Below are 20212 nucleotides of genomic sequence, written 5' to 3' on the forward strand. Positions count from 1 at the left end.
ATCATGAGGGGGTTTCTCTGATCCCTTCACTCTCTGTCCGGACACTTCCTCTTTTTCATCCCTCCTCGTCAGGTCTCCACATGCTCCAATTTATGTCTGGGTGTGAACTCCGACATGATTGTTCCGTGGGAGTTTGTTGGTTTCCTTCACTCTCTGCCTCAGCATGTCGGACCCTCGCTCTGATCTTTTCCCCACTCTCTTCACTTTGCTCCTTCAAGCCCAACGCTTCTCTCCCCTCCTCTTCAGTTTTAACCCATTGCACAGAACAGACCTGAATATGAACAGTTCTTTATATTCCGACCCATGTGTAAACCCCTGTTTACGTATCGTTTGGAATTCTGAGTTCAAAGGCATTTAATGCATCTGATAATTATCGGATGTGTTATATACCTCAACTGCTATTACATTTTAGAAGATAAAAATCATACTGTATATTCCGTACTCTGTGGATCTTGTTGCATTAAACACCAAAATTAGGACAGTATTTCCCAAAAACTCATAATAGGTGTTAATTATCCCACCTGATAATAACACGTGTGAGGTAATGCTATTTATCAGGTGCGAAAAAAAACACCTAAACTCTTCTTCAGGCCCTAGATGTCCGTCCTGGAACTCTGGGTGGATAGCTCAGTCGCGGGGGGTTCTTGGCTTCCCTCTCTGCCTCCAGGTATCAGACCCTCGCCCCCTCCGCAGCCCCTCACTCTGCTCCCTCCTGCCCCTCAGGTCTCCACCTGTTCCAGGTGATGTCCGGCTCCGAGCTTCAGGGAGAGTGCTCCCTCCGGGAACTTTCTTGGCTCCCCTCACTCTTACTGGAGGTATCGGACCTTCACTCTCTCCTTGGGTCCATACTCTGCTCCCCTCAGGCCGTCAGTCTATCCCCATCTCTCACGCTGTTGCTTCGGGCCAATACTGTTCTTTCTTCTTCCCCTTCAGGTCTCCACTTGCTCCAGCTGATGTATGGCTGTGAGCTCTGGGACGATGGCTCCATAGGGGGTTCTGTCAGGATGGCCTTGACGGACACAAATTCATCAGCTTGGACAAGGACAGACTGACCTGGGCGGTGGCCATGGATGCGGCCAGGATCACACAGGACCGATGGAACTAGGAGAGGATCATTCCTCATCAAAGGAAGGACTTCCTGGAGGAGAGATGCATCGAGTATCTGAAGACATACCTGAAGCACGGGGAAGAGAGGCTGCAGAGAGGTGGGTTATTATACTTATATAGCTCTTAAAACACCTCATTAGGCGCTGAAGCACTTGCGGGCCTGGGAAGAGCTTAGCTCCTTGGAGCTCATGGTGGGAGAGGGGTGGGCTAGTGGGGGCAGCAGGGGGTGTTTTTATTTGGTGTCCCTGTGAGATCCACTCTATAACAGGTTAACCTCTGCTATCGCTAGGGTATTTCTGCTCCACCTCCCCCTCCGGGGTGATAGATGGGGGCGCGGGAGCGGTGTTACACAGGGTAAAGGGACTCTGGTTGACGCTTCTTTCTGGGAAGGGAAAAATGTTACACACCGTGGGGGGGCTTTGCAGCCACCTGTGAGGTTCATTCTCCGCACCGCTCTGCTGTCTTTCCTTCGTTTCTGCTCCTTCCTGTTATGCTGGGGAAGGGTGCCGGGGGAGTAGCATAGCCTTGGGGGTGAGCTCTGGGGGTTGCCCCCACCCTACTGCCATTACCGGGCACCATCGGGTCTAGGCTGCACTGCATAGCAGAGCCCCACAGGAATCCTCTGATATACAGTGCGGCCCCAGAGCACACGCTTACTTCCTGCTCCTCTCCAGAGGCCTACATCATCCGGCACGTGCATTAGGTCTCAGCTGTGCCTCAGCCAACCAAGGAGGAGAAAAGATGATGCTGCCAGCCCAGCTAGACCTGCCCAGGGTGAGTGGTGTACCAGTAACACAGCCACCACCCCAGTCACCCCTGCTGCAAGGACAGCACATCCCAACCTGTAACCACACCAGTCCCAGGGATGAGGACTTGCACTACCTCGAACCAGCACAAGGCACAACTGACAACACATAGGGCCTGATTCTAACTTTGGAGGACGGTGTTAAACCGTCCCAAAAGTGGCGGATATACCACCTACCGTATTACGAGTCCATTATATCCTATGGAACTCGTAATACGGTAGGTGGTATATCCGCCACTTTTGGGACGGTTTAACACCGTCCTCCAAAGTTAGAATCAGGCCCAGAGTCCCCACATTCAACCCCTTTTGGTGCCTGCCCCTCCAAAGAAGGAGGCCCCTCACCGTGGTGTCCATCCCTCCCATAGAACCATTTGCAGTAGCAGCACCCGTTCCCCCGAGCTGCGAAATGGAGGACTTGGGTGGAGATCCTCAGGATGTACTTTGCAGTTTTATGGTTAGAAGCGGCCAGACATCTACCAATGCTCTTACATCCAGCCGGTGCTGCCATCTACAAGGTCTTCAAGAACGTAGTCGAAGCAAGACAGAACCCGTCAACCAAGTTGTGCAAGCTTCGCCCCATGGCAAGAAAGACCGTACAAAGGCCACCCAAGCCAACAGGCCCTGTTGATGGTGCAGTGATGCAACTCCATATACCGGGGAATGCCTGGCGGAAAGGAAAGTGCTCTGCATGTGGGAAAATGAAGCCGTATGCAAAAGAATGCCACTCCCCCCGCCACAATGCCTAATGAAAACGGTTGTCAGTGCTATGGAGACAGGAACCACTCCGAAGACATGAACAACGACGCCCCAGACAGTATAGTACATGTGATCCACGCCATCAAACCACCTCAGAAACAATCCCATATGGCACCTCGCTGCCAGATCCTTGTGTAAGGGCAATCTCTCACAGCCCCATAGTTACAGGGGCCTCGATCTCTCACAGCCCCCATAGTTACAGGGACCTCGATCTCTCACAGCCCCCATAGTTACAGAGGCCTCGATCTCTCACAGCCCCATAGTTATAGGGTTCTCGATCTCTCAGAGTCCCCCATAGTTACAGCGGCCTCGATCTCTCACAGCCCCATAGTTACAGGGGCCTCGATCTCCCACAGCCCCATAGTTACAGGGGCCTCCATCCACATATTGCTGCTGATGCTATACTAGTCAGTGCCCACCCCCCAATCCTTCACCCTACAACCACCCGGTGTATGCTTTTGGCACCACCACATGCCTCCCCTTTGCAGGAGCCTTTACTGGCACGTCATACATCAAGTCCGGTTCATGAAGGCAAAGATTTACATCACCGAGGGCAAGCAGGCGTGCTCTTAATTTTCCAAACGGTTGAAGGCCTCCAGCTGGTTCAGTTCACGTTTGGAGTCAACGCCAGTGCAATCGACTCCCTCCTCGATGAATTCAAACATCTATTGAAAGGCATTCGCTCTCTGAAAGGCCGCGTGGTCCACCTACACATCGACCAATCCATACAACCTGTCGCCCTGCTCCACAGGCTAGTAGCCTTTGGAAATTTGAATCTTAAAACATCATTGAAAGGTTTTAGGGGCCAAGGCCAACCCTGTGTGTCTCATCCATCCTCGTGGCCAGGAAGCCAAAACAACTAGGGGAAGTGTGAATATGCACCAGCATGCGCCTCCCAAAAATGGCCATTAAAAGGGAGAGATATTTGACCCTGACAGTCGAAGATATCGTGAGGGAGCTCTCAAGCTCCCACTTGTTTCCTAAAATGGACTGAAGATCAAGAAACCACCCGATTCTAATGGCACCAGAGTTGTGCCACGTCACGTCACACATCATCCACTCACCTCGGTTTGAGCGGTACAAACACTCATCTTCAGTATCTCCAACTTGGTCCAGGTGTGGCAAAACATCACTAGAGGAGACCTGGCAGGATACGTGGGAGTATTAAATATCAGCGACGATATCCTGGTGCACGCAGCCACCCTAGAAGAACACCTCAGCAGACTGCTTGCTGTATTCAGCCGTCTTCAGGACAGTGCGCTTACGGTACACAAGTGCGAGTTACTGAAGGAGAAGGTATGCTTTTTCAGATACCGCTTCTCTGCAAAAGGGATCATCGCAGACCCAACCAAGGTATGTGACTACCAGTCAGTGCTGGTCCCAATACTGACAGGCATGAGGAGCGTCCTTGGGATGGTCATGTACTACGGTCAGTACATGCAGAATATCACCTCGCTTACAAAACCCCTCCTTGAACTCACAAAAGCATCTATACTTTGGCGATAATGTGACAAACAAAAGCTAGCATTTCAAGCCACCAACTGAGTGTTAGCTGAATATACTCCCCTCGCCTACGTCAACCCAGAGAAGGATGCAGAACTGTTATTGGATGCGCGCCCTACTGATGTGGGAACCGTGCTCTCACTGAGGCAGCCATGCAGGAAGTAGGCTCTCATCGCATACACCAGTCGGGCTCTTACCTCCAAGGAGCATCGCTGCTGCCACATTGAAAAGGAGGCAATCTCAATCCACTGGGGCTGCAGCCACGTCCACCTATAACTGTGAGGCCCCCCTTCACTGTCAATACCACCCACAAGCCACTAATCCCTCTGTTCTGAGGATCCTCAACTAATCCTCCCCCAAAGGATAAAGAAGGGGATTCTCCAGCTGCAGGAGTACCAGTGATCAGTGGAGTACACGCCTGAAGCACACAATCCCGCTGGCTATCACGGCGTGCCTGGCCACCCATGCCCCTGGATGCGATGGAGGTGGCCGACGCAGATGAATACGTCAGGATGGTTGTGGAGCAGTTGTGGCCTCTCCCAGTATCTCTAGCCCACAGTGTGGAGGCCACCAAAACACACGACTGCCTAGAACTAGCCATTGCAGTGATGCACTCGGGAATCTGGAACATCCCTTCCTCAGGATTGTCTCGGAGAATGGAAATGCCAGACAGACCCTCGTGTCACTAAGATATGTGCGAGATGATTAACCATCACTGGAGAAGGGTGCCTTCAAAGGGGATCTCGGCTAGTCATACCCACAAGCCTGACCCAAGGAATTGCCAACCTTAGACACAATTCCAATTAAGGGGTCGTCAAGATGAAAAAAGTGACTGCGCAGTAAGGTCGTGTTCCTGGGACTGCACGACTGTCGAAGAGACTGTTAGATTCTACGGGCTCTGCCAACTGCTGAAGCCCCAGACCTCCCTACACCTATCATCAAAGAGCCCATCCCAGCAGTGCGGGGCACCTCACCAGTGCCAATTTTGGAAGCGTCCCTGAGAGACAACAACTACTGGTGGTCATTGATGAATTCTCCAAATACCCGGAGGTGGAAATTGTAGGGTTGACGTCAGCAGGAGAGACCATACCCAAGATGGTAAAATCATTGCCACCTACGTGATAACAGGCCTTCATTCAGTGGGCAGGAACTAGGGAACTCCATTACTTCAAGGGTTAATGGGGATTGTAGTTTGTTTTATTCTGTCTGCTATAAATGGTAAAGGAAGGTCATAAGCCTAATCCTTGCCTCCAGTCCTGACAGAGTTCAAGGCAAAGTACAAAGATGATAATTGGAAGAAGAAAATCAATGGTTAAAATATTATAAAATTAGTTTAAAAAAATACTGCAAATTAAACAATGTTTCTTCCAGCTTTAGTCTTTCCCTCATGTCTGTCTAAAGCTCGAATAATGCAAGCCATGCGGATGAGCCTCGTGAAAGACTGATGCAACCAGACTGAGGATACAAAATGTTTGCCTCTGCTTTGCATGAGTCCCTGTCCCGTGCTGTAACACCACTAAACTTTGATTACAAAGTTTGTTGGAAAAACTTTAGATTCAGGGAAGTTAGGATTGATTTTCTACTATTAATATAAAAAGGTTTCCTTTTTGTATTTCACCCATGACACCCCGTGCACCGAGTGTGGCTTGTGTTCAGATTCGGAAGAGACCTGGCCTAGCAGGTCACGCTGGACGGATCCAATTGGAGCAGGACTGGGGCTGATTTGCATATTGCTGGTTTCCATCTGAAGGGGCATGGTGGGCAGTAAGCGATGGGCTGGCATAGTGACTGAGCAATTACCAGAGGCTGAGATTGATTTGAGCTATCCACCCATCACGTTGTTTTGTATTCACTGGGTAAAATGTAAATACTCTTAATTATGAAGTGACCTGCGTTCAGGGCAACCTCTCCTGGGTGTTGGTGGAATGTGAAGACCCAAGGATGACACATGGTGGACCAGGGGCATGTGGTCTACTGCTGAGCAGTACTCAGCCTCCAGAACCCCTTGTGTAGCAGCAGCTGTGGGAGGAACATGTGGTTCCACAGTGCGTGTGTGATGGGGGATTTCAGCTGTTTTGTGGTGCACACTGACTTCAACTCTGAAGTTACGCCCCGTGTGCTGTGGTGGAGGGTTGATTCTGAGGAGCTGCAGGAAATGTTGTAATGATTCATCTTGTTTTGATGTTTTAATAAAGGTGAGTGAGGGTTGTGCATCCCATCGGTGGGTAATGCGTTTTACTCCTAGTGATAAATTTAAGTTTATTACTCATAGTTGTTAGCGTGAGTCTGTTACTTGTACCTGTATATGCCATTCCACATACCAACCTCCCCGACAGTTACTGCTTAGAGGTGGATTTGATGACCTACTCCATTGCCACACTTTGCCCTTATACCGATTTGTCCGATCTGTTTCTTAAGGTCATCTTGAGTTAGTATCATTGAATCTAATACAGTCACTGCTCCTCCAGGAATTCTGCCTCAACCTTAAAACTATCCCTCCCCCAAATTGTCACAGCCGAGGTACGTTGGCAGGAAACATGCAGTCAGGGGGCTCACAGAATCATATTTTTCAACAAATATTTGTCTGTTTTACAGCGAAAATAATTTCAAGAGCTTAACTCATAGAAAAAAATTTAATTTTCTGGATCCTACTAAGCACAGTCCTTTCAACAGGTAAAGATGTAGTGTGTTAAATAACTTTTAAGGAGTGGATGTGAGGTTCCCTGTAATCCTGCCACCGTGTCTGCATCATACAACACTACTTTGACATCATCTTGTTTCACCTCCATCGATCCTCTGCGGGTGAGCCCCAAAATCTGTCACCTTCTTTGGGGCTTTCCTTGCGTTCCTTACCGCACCCTCAATGTTTGTCTGATGGAGCTGCCAGTGGAGTTGATCTCAGATGGCTGTGGTGGACCTCTCGTAGCAGACTCTACCCAGATTTCTCCTCTGTGCAGGTACCAGTGGGGTCCTTGAGGTGTTGTCAAGGGTGTTATTCGAAGCTTGCGCTGGAGAAAAGTGTTACAGGTAAGTAATTCCAAATAGTAAATCCCAATGTTGTGATTGTTATGTATTTGTAGTTATTGTGTTTCCTTGCAGTTGTCCTACAAACAGTGGTTACACGAAGAAAGACCTGCGATCGCACCTTTCTCACCAGCTACCCATATGGATTTTATCCCAGAGACATTGAGGTGAAATGGGTCAGGAATGGTGTAGAGATTCCCTGGGAGTCGAGGGACATCCTGCCACACCCTGACGGGACCTACCAGGTCAGGACAACAGTGGAAGTTCAGAAAGGAGATGATGAGAAAATTTACAAATATGAGGTGTATCACAGCAGCCTGCCGGACACTGTGACCATGATGTATGGTAAGTGCACTGTGGTCTGTAGCGGGGATTGTGACAGTGGTGTGGATATTGACTTCACATGGTCCCTGGTTTGATCTATTTCTGTTGTGGGCACTAGGCCCAGCCACACAAGTGGATAACTGTTTTTATTGGTAGATTTGTGGGAATGATGGGTGGGGGCAAAGTTGTTCCCTGCAGATTTTGGAAGTTTCCCTCACTGAAGTATAAGGAAAATGTCTGATTTAATAGGTTGATTGAGATTGAGGTTTGGGGATCATTCTGGGTAAGAAAACATAATGGGATCCGTGTAGGTTACCCTACCTTAGACTCCGATGGGAGTCTAGTTTTCAGAAATGTCTGGGTTGGGTAGTGTTTTCTGCTTGCCAGCTGAGCCCAAACCCGAATAGTACAAGTGTGGTCACTCTAGGGGTATTTGGTGTTACACACACACACTACACGTGCTTTGCATACTCCTGCCATCAAGTGTTTGTCGTGGACACAGCAACTCGTTTTTCTTAAAAGAACTGAGTTATAAGCCCTTTGTTTTCTTTCGCCACTGGGTTCGCAAATTTGGGAACGCAGCTCTGGGATCGATGTGTTAAAATGCCTTAGTTCTTCCTTCGCACTTACAGCAGTTCACCTTTCAAATCCCTCGGCAACAGTGCTTTTTTACTAATGAAAGACCTTGCTCACAATGGCAGGACTTCAGTTCTGACAGACAGTGATTGGTTTGCCTCAATGCACCACTCCTTTGAACCGCCATCCTTGACTTCTTGAGTCCTTGCCAATGATTCTTAGATAAATTACCTAGGGCAGTGGTATAAAATGGACACTCTTCCGCTTCTGCCCTACATGTAATACCAAATACCCCTAGAGCGACCACCAGAAGGTCTGCTGCCTCGTCCAAATGTGCATGGAAACTTTCTGTGAAACTTGCTTTTCTTTTTTGCTATAAGAAAACCCTAAGGTACCAGAGGAAAGAAGATAGGCCTATCAGAGGATGCAAAGACAATCCATGTTGGAGATAGCCAACATTTTCAGAGCCGAAGATATTCCAGGTGCTGAGGAAGAGGAAGCTGTGCCATCTGGCATTCTGGCTGCAGAAGAGAGTCCAGAAGCAATCTACTTTGAGGGCTCCAAAGTCAAAGAGGAAGCAGAATTAATTAACCCAGTGTGCAACATTCCAACCTGGGGCCGAAGACCAAGTCACCTCCACAGCACCGCAAGGTCAGGCTTGAGCCTCAAAACATCTATCAACACGCGTGAGGACCACTCCCATGGGTGTCAGTCTTCAAGCCCTGAATTGAGCCAGATATTTCTGAAATCTTTCCCGAGTAGGATGTCCAGGACTCTGGCTGGGTTGGTGCCTGCAAAGACTCCATCCAAGGACACTTGGCTCTGAAAACTCACACTCCAAGCTGAAATTGAGGCTGAAAGCTCCTCCACAAGCAGAAGTGATGCCAGCGCCGAAGTACCACTTGATGCCAAAGTCGGACACCACAAAGTGGTTGATCTTCAGTAGCTATCAGAGGTTCAGGATGCAAAGCCAAATAAGCTTTTCATCCTCGCTGAAAGTATTTTTGCCAAAGCTCCAGGACTCGTCTGTATTCTGAAAAAATCCAACCATTGAGAAGGGGCCAGAGTTAGACCCTTAAAGCCACGAGCGCCTAAAAGGGACAGTGTTGCTGTGTCTAGTCCTACACCGGTCCAGTCTTGCTACCCACACCACCTCCTCCACCACTGCCGCCACACTCCCCTCTGCCTCACCCACAGTACACAGGACCCTGGCAGCATTCATTCTCCACAGAACCCCCTTAATGAACCCTTCAAGCATCTGGAGGGAGATGATCTCTGGGGGGACTGAGTGGTAGGTTCCCACGATGACCCTACCTCAAGCCCTACCCAGGAAAACCATCCACATCAGATGACACAGAGCACAACGTGCAGCAAGACATCGAGCTGTGCAGCACCATCAGGTCAATTTGCATTCAGTGCAGGATGAGGACAACGTCTTGATTGGGACCCTGTCCAGTATGAAGCGTACAGTGTGTTACCTTCCAATGTTTTCTCCTCTACTGATCTAGAACACAAGCACTTTGATGCTCCCTTCTGGGAGACTGTCATTTTGCTCCTCCAGTGCAACATGGTGTGCCACTTCCATGCATTGTGGGAGAGGGAAATTAGTACCTCCATAACAATATGAGGGGCTCTAGAAATCAACCCCGCCTCCAAAACCCGCCACTAAGTGTTAGCCTGACTATCGGCACCCACACTATTCGCTGCTCTACTCCACCTTCATATCTCTTCCTACTTTGGTACTTGTGCTCTGTTCATTTGAAGTCCAGTCCCCCGTTCCTCATGAACCCATACGTTATGGCCGGTGGTATTGTGGAATCAGTCGTAACTTCCTTGTATAGAAATGAAGAGTTGAAGTAGTAGTCAAGTCCCACATTTATTTTCTTTCATAGCAACTTCAGCCTCCAACCAGCCAGTCGTGGTGTCAAAGCCACCTCACGTTTTAAGCAATAACAATTCCAAGAACTTACTCAAGAACCTAGAATTACACAACACAAAATTCCAATACAGTGGAAATTGTCCATAATAGCACAGATAAGATGTCACACTTCGTCCTCCCAAATAAAGCAGAACAACACAGATCAACAACATCAGGACAGTAGACACATAATTCACCAAAGGCACAAAGACAACAATATTCACTCCCTAAACTTCTTTGTCAACAGCAATACAATCATCTTGTAGCTTGACTGCACCATGGAACAACTTCACCACTCTTGTGGTTTGCTAAATTTAGCATCACATTGAAGTTACACTGGTAACTTCACCACTACCAAGTCACCTACTAAAACATCAATATCAGTCACACTTTTATGTAAATCATAATTATCTTTTTGCTTCAACTGCTTCAACTGTTTATTCATCAAGCAGGCATGTTTTCCCAATTACTCTCTGCACTCCTATTCATACAAGAACCACAAACCCCTTTTAGATAAGCCAGGCACACTTTAGTGTTGGGTTGTCACCTGTGGCATCGCCTGAAGGGCGTAACCCTTGTAGTGGCATGCAGAGAAAACCTGTAAAGCTCCCAATTTGTCTCACAGCTTAACTTTCCAGTCTTTGCCACAACTTCTGAACAACTATTTTCCCTCCTTAATAGTTCTGTTTATCCTTTCCACCATCCCATTACTTTTGTGATAGTTGTAGGAAAGTACCATCTTGCCTAGCATGTTACCCCCATTTTTCACTGTATATATGTTGTTTTAGTTGTATGTGTCACTGGGACCCTGTTCTCCAGGGCCCCAGTGCTCATAAGTGTGCCTGAATGTGTTACCTGTGTAGTGACTAACTGTCTCACTGAGGCTCTGCTAATCAGAACCTCAGTGGTTATGCTCTCTCATTTCTTTCCAAATTGTCACTAACAGGCTAGTGACCAATTTACCAATTTATATTGGCTTACTGGAACACCCTTATAATTCCCTAGTATATGGTACTGAAGTACCCAGGGTATTGGGGTTCCAGGAGATCCCTATGGGCTGCAGCATTTCTTTTGCCACCCATAGGGAGCTCTGACAATTCTTACACAGGCCTGCCACTGCAGCCTGAGTGAAATAACGTCCACGTTATTTCACAGCCATTTTACACTGCACTTAAGTAACTTATAAGTCACCTATATGTCTAACCTTTACCTGGTAAAGGTTAGGTGCAAAGTTACTACAGTGTGAGGGCACCCTGGCACTAGCCAAGGTGCCCCCACTTTGTTCAGAGCCAATTCCCTGAACTTTGTGAGTGCGGGGACACCATTACACGCGTGCACTACCTATATGTAGCTTCACAATGGTAACTCCGAATATGGCCATGTAACATGTCTAAGATCATGGAATTGCCCCCTCTATGCCATCCTAGCATTATTGGTACAATTCCATGATCCCAGTGGTCTGTAGCACAGACCCTGGTACTGCCAAACTGCCTTTCCTGGGGTTTCACTGCAGCTGTTGCTGCTGCCAACCCCGCAGACAGGTTTCTGCCCCCCTGGGGTCAAGCCCGGCTTGTCCCAGGATGGCAGAACAAAGGACTTCCTCTGAGAGAGGGTGTTACACCCTCTCCCTTTGGAAAATGGTGTGAAGGCAGGGGAGGAGCAGCCTCCCCCAGCCTCTGGAAATGCTTTCTTGGGCACAGATGTGCCCAATTCTGCATAAGCCAGTCTACACCGGTTCAGGGACCCCTTAGCCCCTGCTCTGGCGCGAAACTGGACAAAGGAAAGGGGAGTGACCACTCCCCTGACCTGCACCTCCCCTGGGAGGTGTCCAGAGCTCCTCCAGTGTGCTCCAGACCTCTGCCATCTTGGAAACAGAGGTGCTGTCAGCACACTGGACTGCTCTGAGTGGCCAGTGCCACCAGGTGACGTCAGAGACTCCTTCTGATAGGCTCCTTCAGGTGTTAGTAGCCTATCCTCTCTCCTAAGTAGCCAAACCCTCTTTTCTGGCTATTTAGGGTCTCTGTCTCTGGGGAAACTTTAGATAACGAATGCAAGAGCTCATCAGAGTTCCTCTGCATCTCTCTCTTCACCTTCTGATAAGGAATCGACTGCTGACCGCGCTGGAAGCCTGCAAAACTGCAACATAGTAGCAAAGACGACTACTGCAACTCTGTAACGCTGATCCTGCCGCATTCTCGACTGTTTTCCTGCTTGTGCATGCTGTGGGGTTAGTCTGCCTCCTCTCTGCACGAGAAGCTCCGAAGAAATCTCCCGTGGGTCGACGGAATCTTCCCCCTGCAACCGCAGGCACCAAAAAGCTGCATTACCGGTCCCTTGGGTCTCCTCTCAGCACGACGAGCGAGGTCCCTCGAATCCAGCAACTCTGTCCAAGTGACCCCCACAGTCCAGTGACTCTTCAGTCCAAGTTTGGTGGAGGTAAGTCCTTGCCTCACCTCGCTAGACTGCATTGCTGGGAACCGCGACTTTTGCAGCTACTCCGGCCCCTGTGCACTTCCGGCGGAAATCCTTTGTGCACAGCCAAGCCTGGGTCCACGGCACTCTAACCTGCATTGCACGACTTTCTAAGTTGGTCTCCGGCGACGTGGGGCTCCTTTGTGCAACTTCGGCGAGCACCGTTTCACGCATCCTCGTAGTGCCTGTTTCTGGCACTTCTCCGGGTGCTACCTGCTTCAGAGAGGGCTCCTTGTCTTGCTCGACGTCTCCTCTCTCTCCTGGTCCAATTTGCGACCTCCTGGTCCCTCTTGGGCCTCAGCAGCGTCCGAAAACGCTAACCACACGATTTGCAGCTAGCAAGGCTTGTTGGCGTTCTTTCGGCGGGAAAACACTTCTGCACGACTCTCCACGGCGTGAGGGATCCGTCCACCAAAGGGGAAGTCTCTAGCCCTTTTCGTTCCTGCAGAAACCGCAGCTTCTTCTGTCCAGTAGAAGCTTCTTTGCACCACAGCTGGCATTTCCTGGGCATTTGCCCATCTCCGACTTGCTTGTGACTTTTGGACTTGGTCCCCTTGTTCCACAGGTACCCTAGATTGGAAATCCACAGTTGTTGCATTGTTGGTTGGTGTCTTTCCGGCATTATTCCTCTATCACGACTTCTTTGTCTTTTGGGGAACTTCAGTGCACTTTGCACTCACTTTTCAGGGTCTTGGGGAGGGCTAATTTTCTAACTCTCACTATTTTCTAATAGTCCCAGCGACCCTCTACAAGGTCACATAGGTTTGGGGTCCATTGGTGGTTCACATTCCACTTTTGGAGTATATGGTTTGTGTTGCCCCTATCCCATTGCATCCTATTGTAACTATACATTGTTTGCACTGTTTTCTAAGACTATACTGCATATTTTTGGTATTGTGTACATATAACTTGTGTATATTTGCTATCCTCATACTGAGGGTACTCACTGAGATACTTTGGCATATTGTCATAAAAATAAAGTACCTTTATTTTTAGTATAACTGTGTATTGTGTTTTCTTATGATATTGTGCAAGTGACACTTGTGGTACTGTAGTAGCTTCACACGTCTCCTAGTTCAGCCTAAGCTGCTCTGCTAAGCTACCATTATCTATCAGCCTAAGCTGCTAGACACCCTATACACTAATAAGGGATACCTTTGCCTGGTGCAAGGTGTAAGTACCCCTTGGTACTCACTACAAGCCAGTCCAGCCTCCTACAATAGTATAGTGAACACGTCTTGTGGATAATCCCCCTCACTTTAAAAAACAATTCAATTTCTCTAGACGTTAACTGAACACCATTATCTGTAATATCACCTTTGGGCTGTTTTTGTTACTAAAAATCTCTGTAAGAAACCTAATCACCGAATCTGTGGTTATTTCACATACAGTAACCTTGTCAGGCATCTGGAGTACATATCCACCAACACCACCAAAATGTCCAAGATTACCTGCTGCCACAGCCCTAAGGGAATCTCAATGCATAGCATAGCCGTAGTTTTGGTTGTTCTAACTTTGTTGTTCTGACAGCAATCAAGATATTCTCTTACCATGCGTTCTGTTTGGATGTCCATCCCAGGCCACCAATAATCCCTTCTCAACCTTTCTTTGTTTTTACTGGTCCTATGGTACCCTAAAGATTTCTTGCAAAGGTCTACATTGAATCTTCCACCCACGATATTTTACACTCCTGAGCAAGTCTACATTTTGTAGTCAGTTTACTACTTTTGGTATTCACAAACTCCCAGTGTAAAATTGCTACTAAAGTGTAAGTTACATGCCTGCACCCCCAGAGTAAGGCAATTAGATTACTCTTGTATGGGTCAATGACATCCCTCTCTAAACCCCCCTTACTATCCCTAAACACCTCTCAATCCTCTCTAATCTCCTCCTCTTTAGGTGTAAACCAGACCCCTTTCCCACCAATGTATACCAGTCCCTCCCCATTTACTACTAAAACATATACTTACTTGTGCAGAGACCGGTAGTTGGGGCATAGAACCCTGCATATAGGCATTGCGGTGGAGTCGTAAAACTCTGCACATAGTTTGTGAATTGCAATTTGTAGTAAGTTTGTAGTACTTCACAATGTACTACAAAGTGAAGACTGAGAATCAGGGCCTGGGTGTCTGAATACTGAAAAGTAGTAAACTTACTAAAACGTGTAAGTAAACTTTTAGGGTTGGTGTGTAGTTCGACATACAACTCACCTGTTCTTATTTTGCTTTTTCTACTCTGATACTGCTTCTGTATGCAATAGATGGGTAAATTCAAGCTTGTTACTCACAGTATCCCCTGGAGGCTTGGCACAATGTAGAACTGGAAGGCGATGTTTTTCAGTGACATTCAGTATATTCATGCTTGTCATGCACTGTTACTTATAATTAACCCCCTGGCTGAGGAGGAGATCTTCCTAAATAAATGTCTGATCCTCACTCTTTGTTACAGGCCCAAGACCTGAGGTAGGAGGCTCCCATCACCACCTGCAGCAAGGAGAGCACATCCTTGACAGAGACAGAAATCCATCTCTGGGCATCCATTATCCTCCGCTCCTGCAAGAGGCAGGCAGAAGCAGCGCTGGTCTTTCTTGAGCCGGAGGGCTTGTCTCTGTCGCCCTCTTCTTCCTTCCATGGGAACTTCAACCTTAGTGTTATAATTGTGCCCTTGATCATAAAATGGTGGTGGGGGAGATTGTAAGTGGACATTCTGAGTTTGTTTAAACTGAGGAAAAATGTATTTGTCTTATATTTTGATTTATTTTGCCTGGGAGTAATATATCGTGACATAACACATCATTCTTGCTTTTAGTTAGAAGTGTAGGTATTTCATTTGGAATTTTCAGACACATTTGACTTTTATGATTAAACAAGCAGGAATATGTTATGATTTTGACTTTTCATTTGTATAACTAAGTTCAGTAGATCACTTTCAAGAAGCATCAGGTCTCCTTTTATTTCCCACAATGCCCTTCACCTTTGTGTCCACCAGATTCCTCTACCTTGCTGAGGTCTTTGAGGACTGAGGCTGGAGGTGTTTACAGCGAGGTGAACTGGGAGTGATGACACCCTTGTTATGAGGCTTCTCTCCCAGTCTTAGCAGCTATTTGGACACAAATGTCCTCAATAAAGCAGCCTTGGATAGCATTTCGGGGTTCTCAGGAGTCGTCTGTGGGCTCCAGAACCATTGTGGAAGTTGTAAAACTTGTCAAAGGATAAATCAAAGTCTTGTGAGAATGGAGTGAGCCCCTGGTGCTGGATTATGTGACGAGGGAATCATTGACGGGCCTGATCACAAAGGTAAACTTAAACCCTTGTGCAAGTTTACTAATTTTTTTTGCTTTTGCAAACTTAGAGATAATAGTACGTTTTTGACTGCAGAAGCTCCGCCGTCAGGACCTGCACACATAAAAAGATAGGCCTGACGTAAGGTAGCAATTGTAACTTACTATTAACTTTGAGTTTCTGAATAGCAAAGAAATAGTAAACGTACACCAAAGTGTAAGTGTATCTTAGTGAATCAGGCCCACAGTATTGATATAGGGTTTATCAGATTTAGAAAGGTCTTGTGGTACTGGGTGCAGTGTTCCCTAAATCCTTGCTCTTATCGGGTTATTTAACCACAGTCGGTACAGATGGGTTCAAAAACGCCCCGTGCTTATCACATTTGTACCAGCGGCTCCATATGTATGTGCTCTCGGTGTACAGATCATGTTTAAACATGGGGGACAGTCACTCGTGTATGTGCAACCATCTATGTGCTACATCTTGTCATATGATCTGTGTACAGGGTGTGTAGTGCTTAAACCATGCATCCATTTTAATGGCTTGATGGAATTAAACATCATTATGCGCAGTGGATATTTTCAGATCCAGATATCTGTGCGCAAAGTGAATAATGTCAGAGCTATACATCTGTGACCAAGGTGAATATGATGGAGCCATGCATTCATGTTCATGTTCCATAATGTTTCTCAGTTTTGCATGAATTCACTACCCCCTACTTCTGAGGCCCCCATCACCCGAGTTACTACTCGCACCCATTTGCTTAATACATCAATTACCACACCTGTTTATCAAAAACTTAACTAATGGGGCATGATGGATCTACCGCTATTTATCTCGTTGGTACAGTTCATAAGATCGGGCTCCCCCACAGATCGTCTTCCCCCAGCTAAGCTCACTGCCTTCGACGCTGACATTCTACGGCTTCTGGTGGGACTCCTTAATTCTTCCCTACAGGCAGGGTACATTCCTCAGCCATGGACACATGCCATGGTTTTGCCCCTCCTGAAGAAACCTAATTTGAATCCCTCCAATTGGTCTAATTGGAGACCCATTTCTATGCTCTCCCCCTTCTTCTCAGTATTATGGAAAATTAGGTGAACCGGCAACTCTCTGCCTTTGAGGAGCACCAAAATATGCCACATTCCTCCTAGTCGGGGTTCAGCGCTGGCCATAGCACCGAATGAGCCCTTCTGGAAGTCACAGAACATCTTAGGCAACTCCTGGATAGTGACGAGACGGCAGCGTTGATCTTACTTGATCTCAGCGCTGCATTTGACACTGTTCACGCTGCGCTGTTGGAGACTCGGCCATCCTAGGTCTCCAAGGGATGGCCTTAGCCTGGATGGCATCCTTCTTGAAAGATTGAACTTTCCAGATCACTTCATCCAATGTCTTCTCCACATGACAAGCCCTTGCCTCAGGGGTACCCCAACACTCAGTCTGAAGCTCAGCTTTATTCTAAGTCTGTGTCCAGCCCTTGGCCAACCTGGTCGAAAGCTGTGGCCTGACCTTATTCTCATATGCGGATGACACTTAAATCATCTTCTGTCTGTCAGCCGCTTGGTACCACAACCCTGAGTCCCTGAAGTCCTGCGTGGGTCTAGTTGCCTCGTGGATGAATATGAACTCAATAATGTTAAGAGCGAGGTTCTGGTGTTCGGAAACAATCCGTCCCCATGGAGCCCACAGCACTGGCCTGAAAACCTGGGTGGTCCTCCCGGCCCATGAGGTGATGATCCTCGACCCCCCACAGCACTGGCCTGAAAACCTGGGTGGTCCTCCCGGCCCATGAGGTGATGATCCTCGACCCCCCACAGCACTGGCCTGAAAACCTGGTTGGTCCTCCCGGCCCAAGAGGTGATGAGCCTCGACTCCTGTGGAATGAAGAGCTATCCCTGAAGCCCCAGCTGCAGAAGTGGCTGCTACTGGTTTTGCCTTCCTTCAAATGGCTCGGTAGAATCTTATGATCCTTCCTTACTCAGCCAGGCACCTCTCCGGACTGAATATGTTCTCTGCTGGGGAGTAGATAAAGCCTCTATGAGGAGGCTGCGGGTGGTCCAGACCTCGGTGGCCAGGCTGCTCTTCAGGCTTCCAAAACGTGCATCGGCCTCCCCCCTCCTTCGGGCGTTGCACGGGCCTAACTAAGGTGGAGACACAAATCCAGTTAAAGAGCTATGCTTCGCGCAGAGCTAGATCAGGCGCAGGATGGATTGGTGCGATCTTACCCGCTGCTCGCTCCCTCCTTGTGCACGGGTCCGAGGGTCAAACGTACCCACATGGGAGGACGGTGTTTCACTCGCCTGGGCCCTAACGTTTGGAATGCCCTTCCGCAATCCTTGAGAATCTGTGCTCCATGAACTACCTTTTGGAAACAGCTGAGGCCTCGGCTGTGTTGAAATCTCTGACTTCACCCACCCGTCTGTCAGTGTCAGGAAACTCAGTGAGGGTAGCTGTGCGGGGTATGAGCTTTTTTAATTACTGATTTCATGATTTTTTATCATCATTACAATAGTGATGATGATGATGGGCTTCTTCTATTACTACTAATAATAATAATGATGATGATGATGACGGATGAACACATCTGTATGCACAGTGGACAGTATCCGACCCATACATCTGTGCGCAGAGTGGAGCGCACTTCGATAGGAAGAGCAGAGAGGGCTGGGATCTTACTTCTCCTTTTGTCTCTCTCCACATTGCTCCCCTCCTTCCCTCCATTTGTCTGCATCCATAGCACTCTCACCTCTCTCCTCTCTTCCATCACTTCTTCTCTCTGATCTCTCCCCCTCTCCCTCCGTCTGTCTGCATCTCCAGCACTCTTACCTCTTTCCTCTCTTCCATCATTTCTTCTCCCTGATCTCTCCCCTCACTCCCTCCGTCTGTCTGCATCTCCAGCACTCTTACCTCTCTCCTCTCTTCCATCACTTCTTCTCCCTGATCTCTCCCCTCACTCCCTCCGTCTGTCTGCATCTCTCGCACGCTTACCTCTCTCCTCTCTTCCATCACTTCTTCTCCCTGATCTCTCCCCTCACTCCCTCCGTCTGTCTGCATCTCTAGCACTCTTACCTCTCTCCTCTCATCCATCACTTCTTCTCCCTGATCTCTCCCCCTCACTCCCTCCGTCTGTCTGCATCTCTAGCACTCTTACCTCTCTCCTTTCTTCCATCGCTTCTTCTCCCTGATCTCTTCCCCCTCAATCCCCTCCATCTGTCTGCATCTCAAGCACTCTTACCTCTCTCCTCTCTTCCATCACTTCTTCTCCCTGATCTCTCCCCCCTCATTCCCTCCGTCTGTCTGCATCTCTAGCGCTCTAACCTCTCTTCTCTCTTCCATCACTTCTTCTCCCTGATCTCTTCCCCCTCAATCCCTCCATCTGTCTGCATCTCAAGCACTCTTACCTCTCTCCTCTCTTCCATCACTTCTTCTACCTGATCTCTCCCCCTCACTCCCTCCGTTTGTCTTCCTCTCTAGCACTCTTACCTCTCTCCTCTCTTCCATCACTTCTCCTCCCTGATCTCCCCCCTCACTCCCTCCGTCTGTCTGCATCTCTAGCACTCTCACCTCTCTCCTCTCTTCCATCACTTCTTCTCCCTGATCTCTTCCCCCTCAATCCCTCCATCTGTCTGCATCTCAAGCACTCTTACCTCTCTCCTCTCTTCCATCACTTCTTCTACCTGATCTCTCCCCCTCACTCCCTCCGTTTGTCTGCATCTCAAGCACTCTTACCTCTCTCCTCTCTCCCATCACTTCTTCTCCCTGATCTCTCCCCCCTCACTTCCTCCGTCTGTCTGCATCTCTAGCACCCTCACCTCTCTCCTCTCTTCCATCACTTCTTCTCTCTGATCTCTCCCCCTCACTCCCTCCGTCTGTCTGCATCTCTAGCACTCTCACCTCTCTCCTCTCTTCCATCACTTCTTCTCCCTGATCTCTTCCCCCTCACTCCCTCCGTCTGTCTGCATCTCAAGCACTCTTACCTCTCTCCTTTCTTCCATCGCTTCTTCTCCCTGATCTCTTCCCCCTCATTCCCTCCGTCTGTCTCCATCTCTAGTGCTCTAACCTCTCTTCTCGCTTCCATCACTTCTTCTCCCTGATCTCTTCCCCCTCAATCCCTCCATCTGTCTGCATCTCAAGCACTCTTACCTCTCTCCTCTCTTCCATCACTTCTTCTACCTGATCTCTGCCCCTCAATCCCTCCGTTTGTCTGCATCTCAAGCACTCTTACCTCTCTCCTCTCTCCCATCACTTCTTCTCCCTGATCTCTCCCTCCCTCACTCCCTCCGTCTGTCTGCATCTCTAGCACTCTTACCTCTCTCCTCTCTTCCATCACTTCTCCCTGATCTCTCCCCCTCACTCCCTCCGTCTGGCTGCATCCCTAGCACTCTTACCTCTCTCCTCTCTCCCATCACTTCTTCTCCCTGATCTCTCCCCCCTCACTTCCTC

At 48.4% G+C, this 20212-nt stretch overlaps 1 pseudogene; it reads left to right on the forward strand.

The window, feature by feature from the left end:
• The window catches only part of LOC138301825 (uncharacterized), a 37763-nt pseudogene extending 22687 nt beyond the window's left edge, over positions 1–15076 (forward strand).
• Positions 15077–20212: the final 5136 nt, after the last annotated feature.

This window comes from Pleurodeles waltl, chromosome 6 (genome assembly GCF_031143425.1).
Source record: "Pleurodeles waltl isolate 20211129_DDA chromosome 6, aPleWal1.hap1.20221129, whole genome shotgun sequence".
Lineage (NCBI taxonomy): Eukaryota > Metazoa > Chordata > Amphibia > Caudata > Salamandridae > Pleurodeles > Pleurodeles waltl.